General features: G+C 33.8%; 1 long non-coding RNA gene across 1 annotated transcript in view; it reads left to right on the top strand.

Moving 5' to 3' along the window:
• The first annotated feature begins 10,276 nt into the window (after window positions 1-10,276).
• LOC125752262 (uncharacterized) overlaps window positions 10,277-19,917 on the top strand; it is a 55,630-nt gene continuing 45,989 nt past the window's right edge. The window contains exons 1-2 of the long non-coding RNA XR_007401309.1: window positions 10,277-10,415; window positions 13,790-13,857. This is a non-coding gene — a long non-coding RNA (uncharacterized LOC125752262). The remainder of the gene's footprint in view (window positions 10,416-13,789; window positions 13,858-19,917) is intronic.

Genomic DNA, 19,917 nt, shown 5'->3' with positions numbered 1-19,917 from the left:
CACACACACACACACACTACAAATAAAGAAGTAAGATTTCATAATCATATTCTAGAGACCTAGTTTTCTGAGCACTAATGCGAGAAAGCTTGGCTATCTTCACAACAGGACCACTGGACTACTGCTAGCATGGAAATTGACATCACTTTTATTATAATGTACGTTTTATACAATGACACTAGTATTGTAATACAATAGCATCTGAAATAAGCCTGCACACTTTCTCTTATTAAATGTACATTAAATCCTTAGGGTACCATATATTTATGGGAACACAGAGAAAGAAAGTTTATTAGACAAAAATATAGGTTACTAGTTTAGTTAAATTCACAATTATAATAACTTTATGTGCTTTTTGACTTCTTTAAATAATCTTTCCTATGACTTTCCTTTGAGTCCTAATTTTGTTATCCAAATGTGGATGTGATTATGACTTTAACAACACAAAATTTGTGGAATAGCTACTATATGCTAAACTGTAGCCACTATTTTGGGGATGCAACTTTGAACAAGATAAATTCAAATTTGTCCAAGCACATTCCACAGTTATAAGCTTCTGACTTCATGTAGTTTATATTCTATTATAAATATCCTTGTGAGGCATGCTATCATTCTACCTCGCAACAAAGAATCATTAAACTAAACCAGGGCGATTGGCATATATTTTATTTTATTTTATTTTATTTATTTTATTTTATTTTATTTTTTTTGGCATATATTTTATACATAAATGTCCTTGATCCTGAAAAGCTATGGCCAAATGACAACCTAACCTCTGTCCTTTTTGCTCACTAAATTCTTCCCAAGTTTTTAGACTGATAGCTATTGTAAGAGACCATGGGTTTTGCTACTGCAATACTTTTTCAATGAAGGAATCTACTTTACGGGCAGCCGCTGCTCACACATTGGAACAGTAATTTGGAAATAATAAATGTTTGTTCCCTTTATTTTTAAATATCACATAAACCACAACAGCAACAATCTCAATAGTATAGTTGTGAAGATTAAGCAAATTTGCATATGGAAGATACTTTTAAATATTAAATTTGTTTCCTATATTATTACTTCTACCGGCCAGAGAATACTTTATGTGGTGGCTTACATTTCTTTATCATACCTATGATCTAGAAATTAATGGCATAGGAAAGGAGAAAAAAGGTATATTAGAAAAATCACTGGATGATGATTTAAAAGATATGAGATTAAAATTCAGATATGCTACAATTAGCAAACTTTGTTTCCATAATTCTCAAGGGTCGAGAGTAGATGAGCTAATAATTGAAGGATTATTTTATAATTTTAGAAAGAATTAATTGCAAAGTCGTTTAGTCTTCTTAGAGTACTAAGAATTATGTGATACAAATATTAGCTTTTCATTTATTTAAGTGATTAAACATATTTCCCTGTGAATTAATATGATATTAAATCTAATCTAAGATGTTTATAATTATATGCAATGTGTCTCATCCCCATCTTCATCATGAATGATGAATTAAGAAAAAGCTAACTTTGTTTTAACTAACTTGGAATTTTAGGATGGGAGTAAAAGATAAACTCTGTTAGAAATGATGAACTAAATAATCATGATAACTAACTGATGAAATCTGTTATTTATCATTAAACATGAGATAGACCAATTCTTACTATCATTGTCTTTAAATAGGAAACCAATTATAGAGCATCAATTTTAAAACAGAAAAGAAAAAGAAGTTGCTTCTGCACATATTTTATTGGGTAAACAGTAAACTTAACTTCAAAGGGGCAGAGAAATGCTACCTTATCTCAGGAAGCAGAAAACTGGAAATGCTTAATATAGCATTAATAACGGCCATTTTATAATATCAAAAAATGTGTTCACTGGATTTTTAACACTTAACACTGAGTTTATTTTTATAATAATTTCCTAATGTAAATAATAATTATTTAACATCATTCCTATAAATATCTATAGAATTTTTTAGCTTTGGTTTACTTTACTATTATTAAAACTCTTCAGAATATTTTATTTTATTTAATATAATAATATTTTGCCTTTTATGTTATCTGCATTTTGGTAATTTGTATATTGTTTAACAAATTATTTAAACAAATAATCATCTTAAGTATATTCCATAGTTTCAAACCTTTAAGAACTATTCTTATCTGTTTGTAAGGATTAAAGATTTTCCATGGTCTGATATAATCTTATCACACAAACTTTACTAACCATTATTTACTTTTCAAATGTTACCAACATCAGTCAATACATCCATTTTCCCAATTGTTTTATTTAATCATTTTGTGTTATATGAGTCAAGATTCTACTCCAATGGCTATAATGAAGAGAAGGAAAATAATACAGAACTGTCAGATGGTTTATGGCAGTGGTTCTCAGGTAGAGGGCATGTGTAGGGAGAAGGGGGAAGGAAAGTAGATTTTGTCCTCCAAGTAACATTTGACAGTTAGAGACATTTTTTATTATCCTTACTGGGGAGGGGTGCTACTTGCACCCAAAAATGATGCTAAACATCCTACAATGCATAGGATTGTTCTGAACAAAAAAAGGACTATCCAGTCTAAAATGTCTATTGTGTCATATGGGAAATGCCGAGATATCCAGAGGATAGCTACAGAAACCTACAGTTACCAATTCCAGGGCCTCAGGGAAAAAGGAAGGAAATGGTTACTGGTACTCAGTGAATGCTAGAATATTGGATATATGGGCCAGCTTGTGGAAGTTATTGCCACAGAGGAATGGAATGACTACCAGGAGGGAGTGGGGAACAAATAGTTTAGTTTCTGTCTCCTCCTTTAAGCCTCCTCATACTACCATTATACAAATCCAACTAAAGCTAGATATCAAGGGGATCTGGAAGATAGAGTGTCCAGAGGCCAGCCTCTTGGACTGAGAGAAACATAGAAGAGGAGAATAGAGCTGGGATAAGGGCAGATGGAGAATAAATAGCATGCCTACTAGACTTCAATGTTTTGTTTTGTTTTTTGTTTTGTTTTTTAATTTTAGTATGCTGTACATGTTAACTTGCTCTCCTAAAATAACATACAAAAATTAAAGTTGGATAAAGCTATCTCTTTTCTTTATTTCTAAAATAGTTTGTTCCCACTGATATATTTTTTACAAAATGAGCAATTTGAGAAATTCTATACTTATATTAGAACACTCTTTTTTCTTTTCATAAGAGAAAAACATTTAACATGAAGTTCCACAGTTTAAGATATTTGAAACAGTTGCTTTCCATTCACATTTTTGTTTAATATATATTTCTCAAGAAAATGTTCTCAACTAATGGCTTATGGCAATTAAACCTGTGTGGGATCATAAGTTTTGAGAAACTTACACAATGTTATTACCTTATAATCTAACTATATTAAAAATCTGGATTGCTCATAGAGAGCTGATTTCAGTGTTTCTTTTTTGCTCTTAAAACAGGACCCCTAACTGAGGATTAAATTAAAATAAGTCTTTTCATAGATGTCTCCCACTGGAATGTAAATTACAATTCTAAGATTGCTGGTTCTCATGGCCTGTCTTTGCTATTTTTCTATTACAGTTTCTAATTTTAGTAAACATTATTACTGTATTTTAGATCTAATGAGAAAAGGATGGCCAGAAAGGATGAAGATTAAAAGGTAAATCACATGGGTTGGATCAGTTTATGTCTAGAGGCTTATTGGATAAACTCTTCATCATAGACATGTGTGGAGCTTGTCTTTTACTATTCAGAGACTACACAAATGAAATATGTTGGGGTAGTTTTTTGTTTGTCTGTTTTCCAGGTAGACTTTCAGCTTAGAAAATAAACAAATAAATGAATACAAAACAAGAAGTATTGAAGTTGGGAACAAATCTAGTTCTTTTTTATATTCTGATTAACTGTTTTGTTTTTGCTTAATTTCACCATGATATCTCAATAGTCTTAAATGTGGACTAAAGCAATGGTCTATGAAGTGTGGACCATAAAACAGCAACATTAGCATTACTTGGAGGCCTATCACAAAGGCAAAGTTAGGCCCTATCTTGGACACATTGGATCAGAATCTCTGGGGTTACCTAATAGGAATCAACATTTTAACAGACCTTCCAGATGATTTTGATTCAGGTTGAGTCTGAAAAGTACTATACTAGATGATTTATTTAAAATCAGAGAGCTTCTTTAATATGTTTTTAAAATTATAATTCTTAAAGGGATTAGAGATCTATAATTATCTTTATTTTGTTTTCTAAAGTCAAATATACTATGAACAATATAAGAAAATTGTTGGTTAGTTATGTTTAATTTTGTTATGTTTTCTGTCACTAGAAATGTTATAAGAATTCTCTGCTACTGCAAACTCTGTTCGTGAATTGCCTCTTCTCTGAAAAAAATGCAGGCTGATCACAACTTGAAAATAATAATGTAATTTAAAAATTACTTTGGAAATAAATGTTTTAAGAAATTATTCCTCAAATTCTTCTAATCAGTTTAATAAGAAGTTATTAAAAATCAAAACTTTACTTGAGGCAAGTTCTGGTAGGAATTATCAGCCTCCATTAAAAATGTTTTATTGGTATACAATTTCAACTTGCATGCAATTCCCATACAGGGAAATAGAAAAATAATCTGTTCATATGGATAAAATTAAGTAGTAAGAACGCTACATGTGATATTATATTGAGATAATTACCCAAGTCATAAATAGTGCCAGAAAATAAGTATTTTGGGAGTAGATAAGAAAAATGTAATTTTAATGTATATTTGTATTTTGCCTTCAAAAAGAAGAAGATACAGTACTTGTTCTTATAGAGCATTTCAGAAATTTAAAATATAGACACAATAGAGTACTAGATATTACTAGACCAGGCTATAAGCCTATAGGCCTTAAATTTGTTTTTATCCTCACTCTCCAAGCTATAAAAATTTGGACAAGTTACTAAGTGACTCAGACTTTAATTTTTTCATCTGTTAAACTGGAAAAATAACAGTGCTTAATTTACAGAGTTATTGTGAATATTAATCTACTTAGTATAGGTAAAACATGTAAGAATATGTCTGGTACAAAAATAAATATTAACCATCATTAGCTAAAATTTCGGGAAATGAGTACATCCGTACTTTTAGTTATTTCTTTCCCAACTCTTTTAGTCTTTTTTTTTTTTTTTTTAGATTTTATTTATTTATTCATGGGAGACACACAGAGAGAGGCAGAGATGTAGGCTGAGGGAGAAGCAGGCTCCATGCAGGGAGCCTGATGTGGGACGCCATCCTCATACCCTGAGCCAAAGGCAGACGCTTAATAACGCTGAGGCACCCAGGTGTCCCTATTTTAGTCTTTCATTCAATATTTGTATTATGTTTCTTTTAGTCTGCATCTGAATAAGCTCACTTACTTGGTACCAATCAAATGGCACTTCACAGATGACCATGCAAAAAACATTTAGAAAAATAATTTTTCATGAAAAATATTTGCAGAACACTTAGATTAACGAGCCATCCTAGATTCCTAAATTTGCTCTTCCTCAGCCTATTTATCCTTTCACATCACTAGTCCTTTTAATCCTTTTCTAAATATTTTGAACCCTTTCTCTATCTCCACTCCCATCACCATCAAACAATTGCTTTTTCCTTCATTTTAGTACCTTCTTGATATCTAATCTCCTTTTACCATTATATTGCAGTGATCTTTTATTTTAAAAGACTTTATCTACTTATTCATGAGAGACAGACAGAGAGAGAGAGAGAGAGGCAGAGACACAGGCAGAGGGAGAAGCAGGCTCCATGCAGGGAGCCAGAGGTGGGACTCGATCCCGGGACTCCAGGAGCATGCCCAGGGCCAAAGGCAGGCACTAAACGGCTGAGCCACCCAGAGATTCTCTGAAGTGATCTTTCTTAAACAGAAAGTTCAGTACCCCAGTAGAAAACAATTTAGGGAAGGAAATAGGCATTGTAGGCAGTATCACTAAAAAGAGAAATGTGAAAGATATTAAGAGACTCATACCAACAAAATTTATTTTGGGAACAATAGTGGCCCTAGCCATGTCATAGCTACTATTAATGACTATCAAGTTCAACTTGACCCTCCTCACTTTTTGTTTACTGAATGAAGGAATGAGTGAGTAGATATCACATATCACATTATTTGCCTTTTTTTCCCCCCAAACAAGAAGTCTCATATTAGCCATTGATGAAAGGGAAGAAAAGAGGCAGTTTTTAGGTTAGTATATCTTAGCTAGATATCAAGAAAGTCCCATAATCACCTGTACCTACATTCATTGGGAACTAGAATTGACAATATAATGAAGAAAAATAAAAGCATTCAAAACTGGCAAGATTTTTAATTTCCATGGTCCCAAGCAAAGGTTGACTACTAATTGCTATTGAGAGCTAACAGTTTTGTTTTAATGCAATTCATGTCAAAATTCTATTTACTACTCCATCCTCAACATCTAACAAAATTCTAAGAGCAGGGGCTCATTCAGGTGGCTAAATAAATGGTCTGCATAAGTGTATAGATATGTGTTTAAAGGCAAGCAAACCAATCATTAGGCCAAAGAGTGATTTTAGTAGCATTCCTTACCTAGGACAATTTTTTCACTGAGGGGTTGTACTAGGCTGCATTATCAGAGTTGCTTGAAGGCATAAGGACAAGTCACTTGAAACCTATGGAAAAAGGTATTTACCAAGTGAGCAAAGGTGACTTTTTCAACACAAGCACTGAATAGACACATACTTATTATCTTCTAATATATATATATGTATATATATATATATTATTTATTTATTTATTTATTTATTTACTTATTTATTATTTATGAAAGAGAGAGGAGCGGGGGAGGGATGAGGGGTGGGGAGAGAGATAAGCAGACTCTGAGCTGAGTGTAGCCTCCGGGGGCTCAATCCCTAGGTTCCTGAGATCATGACCGGAGCCAAAATCAAGAGTCAGATGCTGAACCGACTGAGGCACCCAGGCACCCCAGACATATGATCTTAAAATTTAAAACATATAACATAAAGTGTCTCCATATATAAGACCAACTTGGAAAAGCCTGGCTTTCATAGGACAAAATATCTACCACTGAAAATTCATGGAGGCTTTTCATAGAAATTATAATCAAATAGAGCTTTGTTGGATCCTAAATTTGACTAGAAAGTCAAAATATAGACACCATGAAATATATTTTCAAATGAGGATGTAATTATGCATGTAGGGAGATGTGGATAAGGATAAAACTTTTTAAAACAAGTTTTCTGTCTGTGCTTTCATCTGAAACAACAGAGTATAATTTTGCCATCGTTGCAATATCCCAAAGTCCTGTATCTCTTGACTTGCTCAAACTTCAAGGTATTCCTAGAATCCTTTGGAAATTCAGACTATTTCTGCAATTTTCTTCCTTAAGGAGTTGCTTTGGACATATCTGAGACTGGGGAAATGCTATTTACAAACATGCTGTTTGTAACTTTAATTTTTTCTATGTTCCTTTGTGTGCCAGCTTCCTGCTCTGCTCACGGTCAATGATAGTTCTGCCCTCTCTGGGCTTGCCCAATCTGTCAATCTCTGTACTCTTTTCTGTCCTTACTTCCCGCCAGCATGGAAACTCTTTTCTGTCTCCTCATAGTTAACTTTTTCAGAAAAGTTATCCATAGCAGAGCCAATAATGGTATACTTATTTCATTTATACTGTTGTTTAAAAAGGAGTCAGATCAAAGAACAGTTGGACATAGATGCACATTACAAGTAATATTAGTAATTTTACATTCATGCCCTGTCTTCCTTTATGGCTCAAAGAGTTATATTACTTCATTAGTATGACTTTTCCCTCATAATTTCAGTGATCTCTGCCTATTTCCAGGTCATGGGACATAGAGTTTATCAAATAGACTATTCTAATTAAAATAGTAGATCAAAATTAACACCTCTCCCAATTAAAATCAAAGGGCATCACTATATATGTCTCAAAATCCCCAACATTCCGACACTATTGATATAGACCCCAAATTTTCTGCCACTCATGAGAGTAGGCTTCAGAGAACCATACAGGAATTATTCCATATTTTTTCAAAATAAATGTAGACACATTCTGACCCAGTCAACATATTGTCATAAATAAGCCTTTTATGAAAATTGGAATTTTGAGCACTGATATAAAAATAATTAGATTTGATACTATAAGGTAAGAAGGAGATAGTCACAGTCATTTGATATTAAAAGAAAAACATCAATGAACTTTTAAATCAAAGAGGAAGGATAAAAATTGAACTATATGAAAAGTTTTCATAGATAAAAATTGTTGAAAACTGACAATTTAGTGATATTTCTGTTGAATTCTATCACAGGAAATAATTCTGAGACTATGGTTTTGTTCTTTTAGTATGCCATACTTAATTTAGGTATTTACAGTCCAACAAATCAGTATATTGACATTAAAGGCAAAATTCAACTTGCCAAGGCATTAGGACAACACTGTCCAATTATGATACAAGTCATATATGTAATTTTAAATTTTCCGTTATCCACATAAAAAGGTAAAAAAAGTAATTGATTTTAATATTTTTCAATATATCCAAAATACTATCATTTCATCATGCAATTGATAAAAAATCATGATTTTTTTTACTTATTTTTATACCAAGTCATTAAAATCCAGTATATATTTTCCACTTACAAACATCTCAATTTGTACTAATAACATTTCAAATGCTCAATAGTCATATATGGTTACTGGATATTCTACTGGGGGTGCAACACTGGATTTTACAATTTTAAAAATTGGTGAATATTTTTCTATTTTAATCTCTCTCAAAAGTCAGAGTATCAGTTTTTTATGAAAAACTAAGTCATACACCATATATATTTCCACAATACAGCTGACCCTTAAATAACATGGGTTAAAATTGTATGGGCTCATTTACATGTGGGTTTTTTCAATAAATACAGTAGAGTTCCTTAAATGTATTTTCTTTATATTTTTTAAAATATTTTCTATAGTTTACTACAAGAATATAGTATGTAGTACATATAACATTCGAAATATGTGTTAAGTGACTGTTTATGTTATTGGTAAGGCTCCCAGTCAACAGTAAGCTATTAGTAGTTAAGTTTTTGAGGAGTCAAGTGTTATATGTAGATTTTTGACTAAACAGGGTAGATGCCCTAAATTCTGCATTGTTCAAGGGTAAACTTACATGAAAAAGAGTATCAGTGCGATGTTAGTGGCAGTATACTTTCAATTTATTTTGAAGAGAATAAATATCCTTTAGATAAACTTTCTTATGCTTTTGTGAAAAATGCATATATTTTTGGAAAAAAAAGTTTTTAAAAGATTTTATTTATTTATTCATGAGAGACACAGAGAGAGAGGCAGAGACATAGGCAGAGGGAGAAGCAGGCTCCATGCAGGAAGCTCTATGTGGGACTTGATTTTGGAACTCCGGGATCACACCCTGAGCCAAAGGCAGATGCTCAACTGCTGAGCCACCCAGGAATCTTGAAAAAAAAAAAAATATATATATATTAAACAGACAAAATAGATTAGTGTTCTAGAATTATGAAACAATAAACATGATGAAAACTATCACATAAATAAAAACATAATTATAAAATAAATGAAAAATCCTATTAATAAATTCTGGGGGGGGGATATTAATAGAGAAAAAATACCTACTTTCAATATCAAGTGGCTTAACTTTAATATGAAGAAATTTCTCATCAGTTAACTGCTTGAGTGGGAGAAGCCCTTACATTTCACATAATGCACAGGTCTCACTTGTTTGTAGTGTCCAGTCAACTTTCCTTCCCATTAATCTCTGAGAGGGTCATCAATTTTGGTAGCAATGGAGGAGCATTGGACACTCCTGAGGGCTCCACTACCACAATCTTCAGAAGAATGAAAAATTTCTTCTCCTTAGTTATTTGTTTAGGAGCCCAAAATTAGTGTCCCACCCATGACAAAATGTCTTAATTTTACATTAACAAAGCCCAGATTAGCTTTGTCCTCACATATGGGAAATAATCTTGGTGGTTTTCTTGGTGTGACTATGTGTTATTGATTTTTTTTTAATTTCTGCCGGATTAGATCTAAATTCTGCAGTCATGAAGTCTCTTGAATCCTTTATGGTTTTTTCTAGAGTCACCAGTAGCTTTATAATAGTGCTTCTGAATTGGCTTTCTGACATTGAATTGTAATCCAAATTTTGTAACTGTGTGGGAGAGAGGACTGTTTCTGATTCTTTCTTTATTTTTTTTTTAAGATTTTATTTATTTATTCATGATAGCCACACAGAGAGAGACAGAGAGGCAGAGACACAGGCAGAGGGAGAAGCAGGCTCCATGCAGGGAGCCCGATGTGGGATTCGATCCCGGGTCTCCAGGATCGCGCCCCGGGCCAAAGGCAGGCGCCAAACCGCTGTGCCACCCAGGGATCCCTGATTCTTTCTTTAGAGGTGAGTTTTTCCTTCTAGTCATTTTGCTCAGTGCAGAGTGGCCAAAGATTTTATTCACTTATTCATGAGAGAGAGAGAGAGAGAGGCGCAGAGACACAGGCAGAGGGAGAAGCAGGCTCCATGCAAGGAGCCTGATGTGGGACTCGATCTTGGGACTCCAGGATCACGCCGTGGGCCAAAGGCAGGCGCTAAACCACTGAGCCACCCAGAGATCCCTTTTATTATTAAAATATTTTCTAGTATTAGTTTATTCTGCAATATGATGAACACCAAACATAAAATAATAATCATATGCTAAAAACAGAATTATTTGTGGGTGGGGGTAAAAGTAAAGTGAATTTTGCTTATAAAGAGAGAACAAAATGACAATGCAGCTAGAGAAACAACCTAATTTAAGTTTACTTGGTCATGGGTTTGAATTACACTATTATAAAAGTCACAGTTGTGTTGTTATGTTTAATCTAGCCATGCATAAGAATTATTGGAAGGTTTTAGAAATACTAATGCTGAGATTCTGATCAACATAGTGAACTTGAAGACTTTAAATTTCTCATTTGATAAAATTCAGACAAGTTTCTTCATGAATATAGGCACAGACACCTGTTTTTAGAACATTTACTTTAGAAACTTATAAATTACTTCTCTGCTCCTTTGTAAGTCTTCTGTAAACCAGGAGTATACTCCTCAAAGACATTGAAGCCATTACTTTGAATGAAATCATCAAGAGAGCTCACCCCAGTGTTTATACTACCTTTTATTGAAGAAGACTAGATTTCAATCTCTTCCCTATTCAAATAATTTTAAATAAAGTCTTACTGCTTAGTGGAATTTTTCTTTGATATTAGTTACCTGCACTTACATACACTCCCTCCCTTTTATCCCTTTATCTCATCAAAATGACCATGAACATATACCAAAAGAGATAGACTCAAAATGGCACTGTGAATAGTTAGAGTGGTCATGGGTGACTCCAAAACTTAAAAGAATTTCTAGAAGACAACAATGGACCAATAATACACCAAAGTATAGAAAACCATAGGTGAACATTTTGGAGAAGGTGGATGTTGGATGGGAATCCTTTCCTAATTATTTTTAATGAAGACTCTTTGGAAAGAGGCTTTTTTGTTTTGTTTTGTTTTTAATATTTATTTATTTATTTATTTATTTATTTATTTAGTTAGTTAGTTAGTTAGTTAGTTAGTTAGTTAGTTATGAGAGACACAGAGAGAGAGAGACAGAGACATAGATGGAGGGAGAAGCAGACTCCTGGCAGGGAGCCCACTGTGGGACTCGATCCCAGGACTGGGATCACACCCTGAGCCAAAGGCAGATGCTCAACTGCTTAGCCACCCAGGCATCCCGGAGAGAGTTTTTAAGGTAGGAGTCTATATATATTAGAAGCAAGGGGGAGAAATATAACTATAATCAGAGTAATTAGTTAGCAGTCTACATAGGAACAACCAGGTCAGTTCTCTTGCTCATATACAATTTGTGACTGCAGTCCTGGTTTCTGTGCTAACTTCAGAGATCTTTTTTCCTAGAAACTACAGAATAATCTGCCCATCAATATGATCTTGGATGTAAATGCAAACAATTTCAAGTATATGTAGTTTATAGAATATGAATGCTTATCATTTTTGAATGTTTATCTTAAATAACAAGAAGTCTAGAAGCAGGAATAGTTATAGTTTAGCCCTTAACTCTCTTCACCTTCCTTAGTTCATTGTATGGTCTTTAAAGCTATACTGTCATTATCACCAAATGGATAGGCAGACACATGAACACTGAAATAAAAATATATCTATTTTTATTGGCAGTTTTTAAAATGGAAAAAAAAATTTCTATCATATTTTTTTTCTTAGTATCAAGTTGGGTAATGTCAAAATGTAAAAGTATAAAAGCCTGTTTGTGTGTATATGTATGTGTGTGAGATGAAAATGCATGCATGTATAACTGCTGAAGCTAAATACCACAGTGATCAATGTTTATCAGAAATTTTTATCATCCATCCTATGAAGAAATTATTATGCATTTTTTCAGAGAAAGTTTTCTTAGAAGAAAAAGTTATTTTTTAAACATTTTCTTTTAACTCTACTTTTATCATTATAATTATATATTTGAATAATATATTTTAATGTGCTACCTCCATGTGCATTACAGCTTTTAAACTTCAAATTTTTATTTCAAAGAGTAATCTAATTAGCTAAAACACTTTTGACCTAAACCAAGGAGGATCTTGTTCATTTATGTTCTTAATTGTATCAATTTAGGTGTTATATAATCATAACAGTTTAGATGTTATATATCCTGTTTTTATTAAATTAACACTAAGTACAACATGAAAAATATTTTTAAAAAATACTTTAGATATTGACATTCATTCTTCATTCATTTGACCATTTTTCACACATTCTTTCTCTAGAGTGTCTACTTTGCATCAGGGGCTATATTTGCCACTATGTAATTGACTATGCAAATTAGAAGACTACGTAAATATAATTATATGCTATATAATTATAGGTAATCTATACTACATATTACAGTTATATGCTATATGATTGTTATATTAGTTATAATTATATAATATACTATAATTATATATTATATGTATTCTATATGTATATAGAATAGACTATATGATTGTTATATTTGTTATAATTATATATTATATATTATGTTTATATATTATATATTATATATTATAATTTTATATATATATATATATATAGACTGACAGAGCTAACATGAAAGTATAGTCAATATTAAAGAGTGATGTCTTTGTAGGTGAGCTGGTATTTGACGTGACTCTTACAAGATGAAAGTATGTAAGCCAAGTAACTTAGGGGGTGGACATTCTAGTCACTTAACAAGAGAAAGACACAAGGAAAATTTACATTATATTTGTTAAGAGCTCAGCTGAAGAGACCTGAGCTGCCAGGTATTGGGGTAGTTGATTAAGACAGAAAACCAAGATGAAAGTAACAGTCAAATCTTTGATCACTTTATGTAAAAGTCAGTATAAACAAGGTAGCAAAAAGGAAAAAGTGTCAGCTTTCCCCATGGAACAACACTGGATGGAGATCTGGTTGTTCAACGAAAAGGTGAGGGATTCTCAGTACAGAGGGAGGCTTGAACAAAAAGCTTTATAGTTTTTTGTAGAACGAGGGGCCAGGGACTAAGGGTCAAGGGAAGGGAAGGGATGATGTAGAACTGGAAAAGTACTAAATATTGAGTGTCTCAGAGTAGAGATAATATGTTTTCAAGGTCCCCAATAAGGAGACCTCCAAATGGAGGCATGTGGGCTACAAATGCAGATATGTTGAAAGCATGGCCACTGCGTGGACCTGAATTCTTGACTACAACTCTCTTCACAGCTCGCAACCCATTGGCTGTGCACCAGTCTGGTCTGGGGAGAGCAGCTTTCCTCTGTAAGGCCTGCCAGGTAAATCTTCACTAATTGCCTATGGTTGGACCTAAAAAATTACACATATGTTTTTGGCTTAGGCCTGAACTCCTCAATAGGAAATACTCATTCAGAATGATTTGGCATCAGATGGCATGATGGCATCATCTGATTTGGCATCAGATTTGCCATCAGATGGGCATGATGGAAGATAAAGCTAAATTTATGGATGGCTATGGAAGGTTTTTGAATGTCATGTTATGGAATTTTCCCTTAAATGCAGAGATTCTAAAGGATTTTTGCCTTGATCTTAGAAAGATCTTGTAGTCTTAACCATATATATATATTGAAGGTTTTAGCAAGTAGCTGAACCAATAATATTTGCAATTTAGAACTGTGATACCATCACAAAATATTACTAGGGATAGAAAGAAACGTTTCATAATAATTAAATAATGTAATTTATCAGGGAGATATAACATTGCTAATTTTGTATACTTTTAGTAATACAGTTCCTAAAATATAAGGCAAAAATGTACAAAAATGAGAGAAATTCCAAAATCAATGGGGAATATTAACACTGCTCTTGTAGAAACTGATGAAACAACAAAGAATTAGTAAGGATATCAAAAATTTGCAGGATCCATAGATACAAGGATTCAAAACATATTAGCAAACTGACTAGGGCATATGAAGAGATAATGCATTTTAATCAAATTTTATTTTTCAGAATTATGAGTTTGGTTTAACATTTTTAAAAATTAATCAGTATAATTCTCTTTAACAGAAGAAGACAATATAGATGATTAGATCAATAGATTTTCTTAAAAAATTGTTATGATAAAACTTTAGCAAACTAGAGAGAACACTCATTAATCAATCTGGAAGGGTATAAATAGATGAATAGATGACATTTATATACAAAAATATACAAATATAAAAAATCAACTGTACATTTATTGTTTTTTATTTTCATTCTAGTATAATTAACAAATAGTATTGTTTTAGTACAGGCATACAAAATAGAGATTCAACAATTCTATTCAACAATTCTATTCTAATGAGTTCTCACTAAGAATATGAGCTTAGTGCTCATAATGATAAATATTTTCTTTAATCCCCATCATCTATTTCACCCATCCCCCACCTGCCTCCACTCTGGGAACCATCAGCTTGTTCCCTATAGTTAAGTCTGTTTCTTGGTTTGTCTCTCTCTCTCTCTCTCTCTCACTCTCTCCCTCTCTCTTTCTCTTTTTCCCCTTCCTTTGTTGTTTCTTAAATTCTACACGAGTGAAATCAAATGGTATTTGTCTTTCTCTGACTTATTTTGCTTACCATTAAACTCTCAGGTTCTATCCATGTCATTGCACTTGGCAAGATTTCATTCTTGTTTAAAGCTGAATAATATTTAATTGTATATATATATGTATATACCACTTCTTTATCTGTTCATCTGTTGATGGACAATTAGGACTGCTTCCATAATTTGGCTATTGTAAATAATGCTGAAATAAACACAGGAGTGCATACATCCTTTTGTGTGAGTGTTTTCGTATTTTTGAGTAAATACTCAGTAGTGCCATTACTGATTATAGGGTAGTTCTTTTTTAACTTTTTGAGGAATCTCCATACTGTTTTCTACAGTGGCTACACAAGTTTGCACTCGCACCACAGAGAAACACCAGGGCTCCTTTTTCTCCACATTCTCACACTTATTTTTTTCTTGTGTTTTTTATTCGAGTCATTCCAACAGGTGTGAGGTGGTCTTCCCTTGTGGTTCTTATTTGCATTTTCCTGGTGATTAGTAATGTTGAACATCTTTTCGTGACTCTGTTGGCCTTTATCATCTTTGGAGAAATATCTGTTCATGTCTTCTGCCCATTTGTAATTGGATTACTTGTAGGGGTTTTTGATGTTGAGTTGTGGAATTTCTTTATATATTTTGGATATTAACCCATTATTAGATATGTCTTGTAAATATTTTCTCCCATCTTGTAAATTACCTTTTAGTTTTGTTGATTGTTTTCTTTGGTGTGCAGAAGCTTTTTATTTTGATATACTCCCAATAGTTTGGGTTTGCTTTTATTTCCTTTACTGCAGGAGACATATCTAGAAAAATGTTGCGATGGTCCATGTCAAATAAGTTACTGCTGCTCTTTCTTCTGAAATTTTTATGGTTTCGGGTCTCACATTTAGGCCTTTAGTCCATTTTGAGTTTATATTTGGGTATGGTGTGAGAAAGTGGTCCAGTTTAATCCCTTTTCATGCAGCTGTTCAGTATTCCCAGTATCATTTCTTGAAGGCACTTTTTCCTATTGCATATTCTTGACTCTTTTGTCAAAGATTAAACAACCATATAATTGTGGGTTTGCTTCTGGGTTTTCTACACTGTACTGTTGATCTATGTGTCTATTTTTGTGCCAGTACATACTGTTTTGATTACCAAAGTTTTGCAGTACTTCTTGAAATCTGGGATTGTGATATCCCCTGTTTTGGCTTTTTTTCTCAATACATATATTTTTTTCTATTTGGTGTCCTATGTGGTTCAATACAAATTTTAGATTATTTGTTCCAGCTCTGTAAAAAATGCTTCTCATATCTTGAAAGGGACTGTATTACATCTGTATTGCTTTGGTATGGATATTTTAACAATATTTGTTCTTCCAATTCATGAGCATAGAATATTTTTCCATTCCTTTGTGTCATCTTCAATTTCTTTCATCAATGTTTTACAAGTTTTCAGAGTAGAGGTCTTTTACCTCTTTGGTTAAATTTATTCAGGTATTTTATTATTTTAATGCAACTGTAAATGGGATTGCTTTATTAATATCTTTTATTGTTGCTTCATTATTACTGTATAAAATACAATGGATTCCTATACACTGATTTTGTAACCTGCAATCTTACTGAATTCTTTTATCGGTCCTAGTACGTTTTGGTAGAGACTTTAAGGTTTTCTAAATAGAGAATCATGTCATTTGCAAATAGAGAAAGTTACTTCTTCCTTGCCAGTTTTGATGCCTTTTCTTAATTTTTCTTATGTAATTGCTGTGGCTAGGAGTACCAGCACTATGTTGAGTAAAAGTTTCTTTTTTTAATTTTTTATTTATTTATGATAGTCACAAAGAGAGAGAGCGAGAGAGCGAGAGAGAGAGAGAGAGAGAGGCAGAGACACAGGCAGAGGGAAAAGCAGGCTCCATGCACCGGGAGCCCAACGTGGGATTCGATCCTGGGTCTCCAGGATCGCGCCCTGGGCCAAAGGCAGGCGCTAAACCGCTGCACCACCCAGGGATCCCAAGTAAAAATTTTGACACTGATTGTCCTTATCTTGCTGCTGATCTTAGGGGAACAGTTCTTACTATTTTGCCATTGAATATGATGTTACCAGTGTTTTTTTTTTCACATATATGACCTTAATTATGTTATGTTCTCCGTACACCTACATTGTTAAAGGTTTTTATCATGAATCACTGTTGTATTTTGTCAAATGATTTTATGTATTAGATTAAATGATCATATTGTTTTAATCTTTCTCTTATTGATGGGATGTATCAAATAATTGATTGTAAATGTTAAACCACTTTTGCATCTCAGGAATAAATCTCACTTGATCATGGTGAATGATTTTTTAAAAATGTGTTGTTGGGTTCAGTTTACTAGTACTTTGTTAAGGATCTTTGCAACTATGTGTGTTTTTTTTTTAAGATTTTATTTATTTGAGAGAAAGAAAGAGTTCACAGAGAACATGAGAGAGCACAAGTGATGGGGGAGGGGGAAAGGGAGGAGAAGCAGATTCCCTACTGAGCAGGAATCCTGATGCAGGGCTCTGTCTCAGGACCCTGGGATCATGACTTGGGCTGAAGGAAGACGCTTAACTGACTGAGCCACCCAGATGCCCCATATGTTTCATCATAGATACTGGCCTATAGTTCTCTTTTTATTATAGTATCTTTATTTAGTTTTTGTATCAGGACATGCACGTCTCATATAATGAATTTATTTTTTTCTTTTTTTTTTTTAAATTTTTTATTGGTGTTCAATTTACTAACATACAGAATAACCCCCAGTGCCCATCACCCATTCATTCCCCACCCCCCGCCCTACCCCCTTCTACCACCCCTAGTTCGTTTCCCAGAGTTAGCAGTCTTTACGTTCTGTCTCCCTTTCTGATATTTCCCACACATTTCTTCTCCCTTCCCTTATATTCCCTTTCACTATTATTTATATTCCCCAAATGAATGAGAACATATAATGTTTGTCCTTCTCCGACTGACTTACTTCACTCAGCATAATACCCTCCAGTTCCATCCACGTTGAAGCAAATGGTGGGTATTTGTCATTTCTAATAGCTAAGGAATATTCCATTGTATACATAAACCACATCTTCTTTATCCATCATCTTTCGATGGACACCGAGGCTCCTTCCACAGTTTGGCTATCGTGGCCATTGCTGCTATAAACATCGGGGTGCAGGTGTCCCGGCGTTTCACTGCATCTGTATCTTTGGGGTAAATCCCCAACAGTGCAATTGCTGGGTCGCAGGGCAGGTCTATTTTTAACTCTTTGAGGAACCTCCACACAGTTTTCCAGAGTGGCTGCACCAGTTCACATTCCCACCAACAGTGTATGAGGGTTCCCTTTTCTCCGCATCCTCTCCAACATTTGTTGTTTCCTGCCTTGTTAATTTGCCCCATTCTCCCTGGTGTGAGGTGGTATCTCATTGTGGTTTTGATTTGTATTTCCCTGATGGTAAGTGATGCAGAGCATTTTCTCATATGCATGTTGGCCATGTCTATGTCTTCCTCTGTGAGATTTCTCTTCATGTCTTTTGCCCATTTCATGATTGGATTGTTTGTTTCTTTGGTGTTGAGTTTAATAAGTTCTTTATAGATCTTGGAAACTAGCCCTTTATCTGATATGTCATTTGCAAATATCTTCTCCCATTCTGTAGGTTGTCTTTGAGTTTTGTTGACTGTATCCTTTGCTGTGCAAAAGCTTCTTATCTTGATGAAGTCCCAATAGTTCATTTTTGCTTTTGTTTCTTTTGCCTTCGTGGATGTATCTTGCAAGAAGTTACTGTGGCCGAGTTCAAAAAGGGTGTTGACTGTGTTCTCCTCTAGGATTTTGATGGAATCTTGTCTCACATTTAGATCTTTCATCCATTTTGAGTTTATCTTTGAGTATGGTGAAAGAGAGTGGTCTAGTTTCATTCTTCTGCATGTGGATGTCCAATTTTCCCAGCACCATTTATTGAAGAGACTGTCTTTCTTCCAATGGATAGTCTTTCCTCCTTTATCGAATATTAGTTGCCCATAAAGTTCAGGGTCCACTTCTGGATTCTCTATTCTGTTCCACTGATCTATGTGTCTGTTTTTGTGCCAGTACCACACTGTCTTGATGACCACAGCTTTGTAGTACAACCTGAAATCTGGCATTGTGATGCCCCCAGATATGGTTTTCTTTTTTAAAATTCCCCTGGCTATTCGGGGTCTTTTCTGATTCCACACAAATCTTAAAATAATTTGTTCTAACTCTCTGAAGAAAGTCCATGGTATTTTGATAGGGATTGCATTAAACGTGTATATTGCCCTGGGTAACATTGACATTTTCACAATATTAATTCTGCCAATCCATGAGCATGGAATATTTTTCCATCTCTTTGTGTCTTCCTCAATTTCTTTGAGAAGTGTTCTATAGTTTTGAGGGTATAGATCCTTTACATCTTCGGTTAGGTTTATTCCTAGGTATCTTATGCTTTTGGGTGCAATTGTAAATGGGATTGACTCCTTAATTTCTCTTTCTTCAGTCTCATTGTTAGTGTATAGAAATGCCACTGACTTCTGGGCATTGATTTTGTATCCTGCCACGCTACCGAATTGCTGTATGAGTTCTAGCAATCTTGGGGTGGAGACTTTTGGGTTTTCTATGTAGAGTATCATGTCATCGGCGAAGAGGGAGAGTTTGACTTCTTCTTTGCCAATTTGAATGCCTTTAATGTCTTTTTGTTGTCTGATTGCTGAGGCTAGGACTTCCAGTACTATGTTGAACAGCAGTGGTGAGAGTGGACATCCCTGTCTTGTTCCTGATCTTAGGGGAAAG

Source organism: Canis lupus, chromosome 12 (assembly GCF_003254725.2).
Source record: "Canis lupus dingo isolate Sandy chromosome 12, ASM325472v2, whole genome shotgun sequence".
NCBI classification, from domain to species: domain Eukaryota; kingdom Metazoa; phylum Chordata; class Mammalia; order Carnivora; family Canidae; genus Canis; species Canis lupus.
The sequence above is the reverse complement of the archived record's forward strand: the minus strand, read 5'-3'. Positions and strand labels throughout refer to the sequence as shown.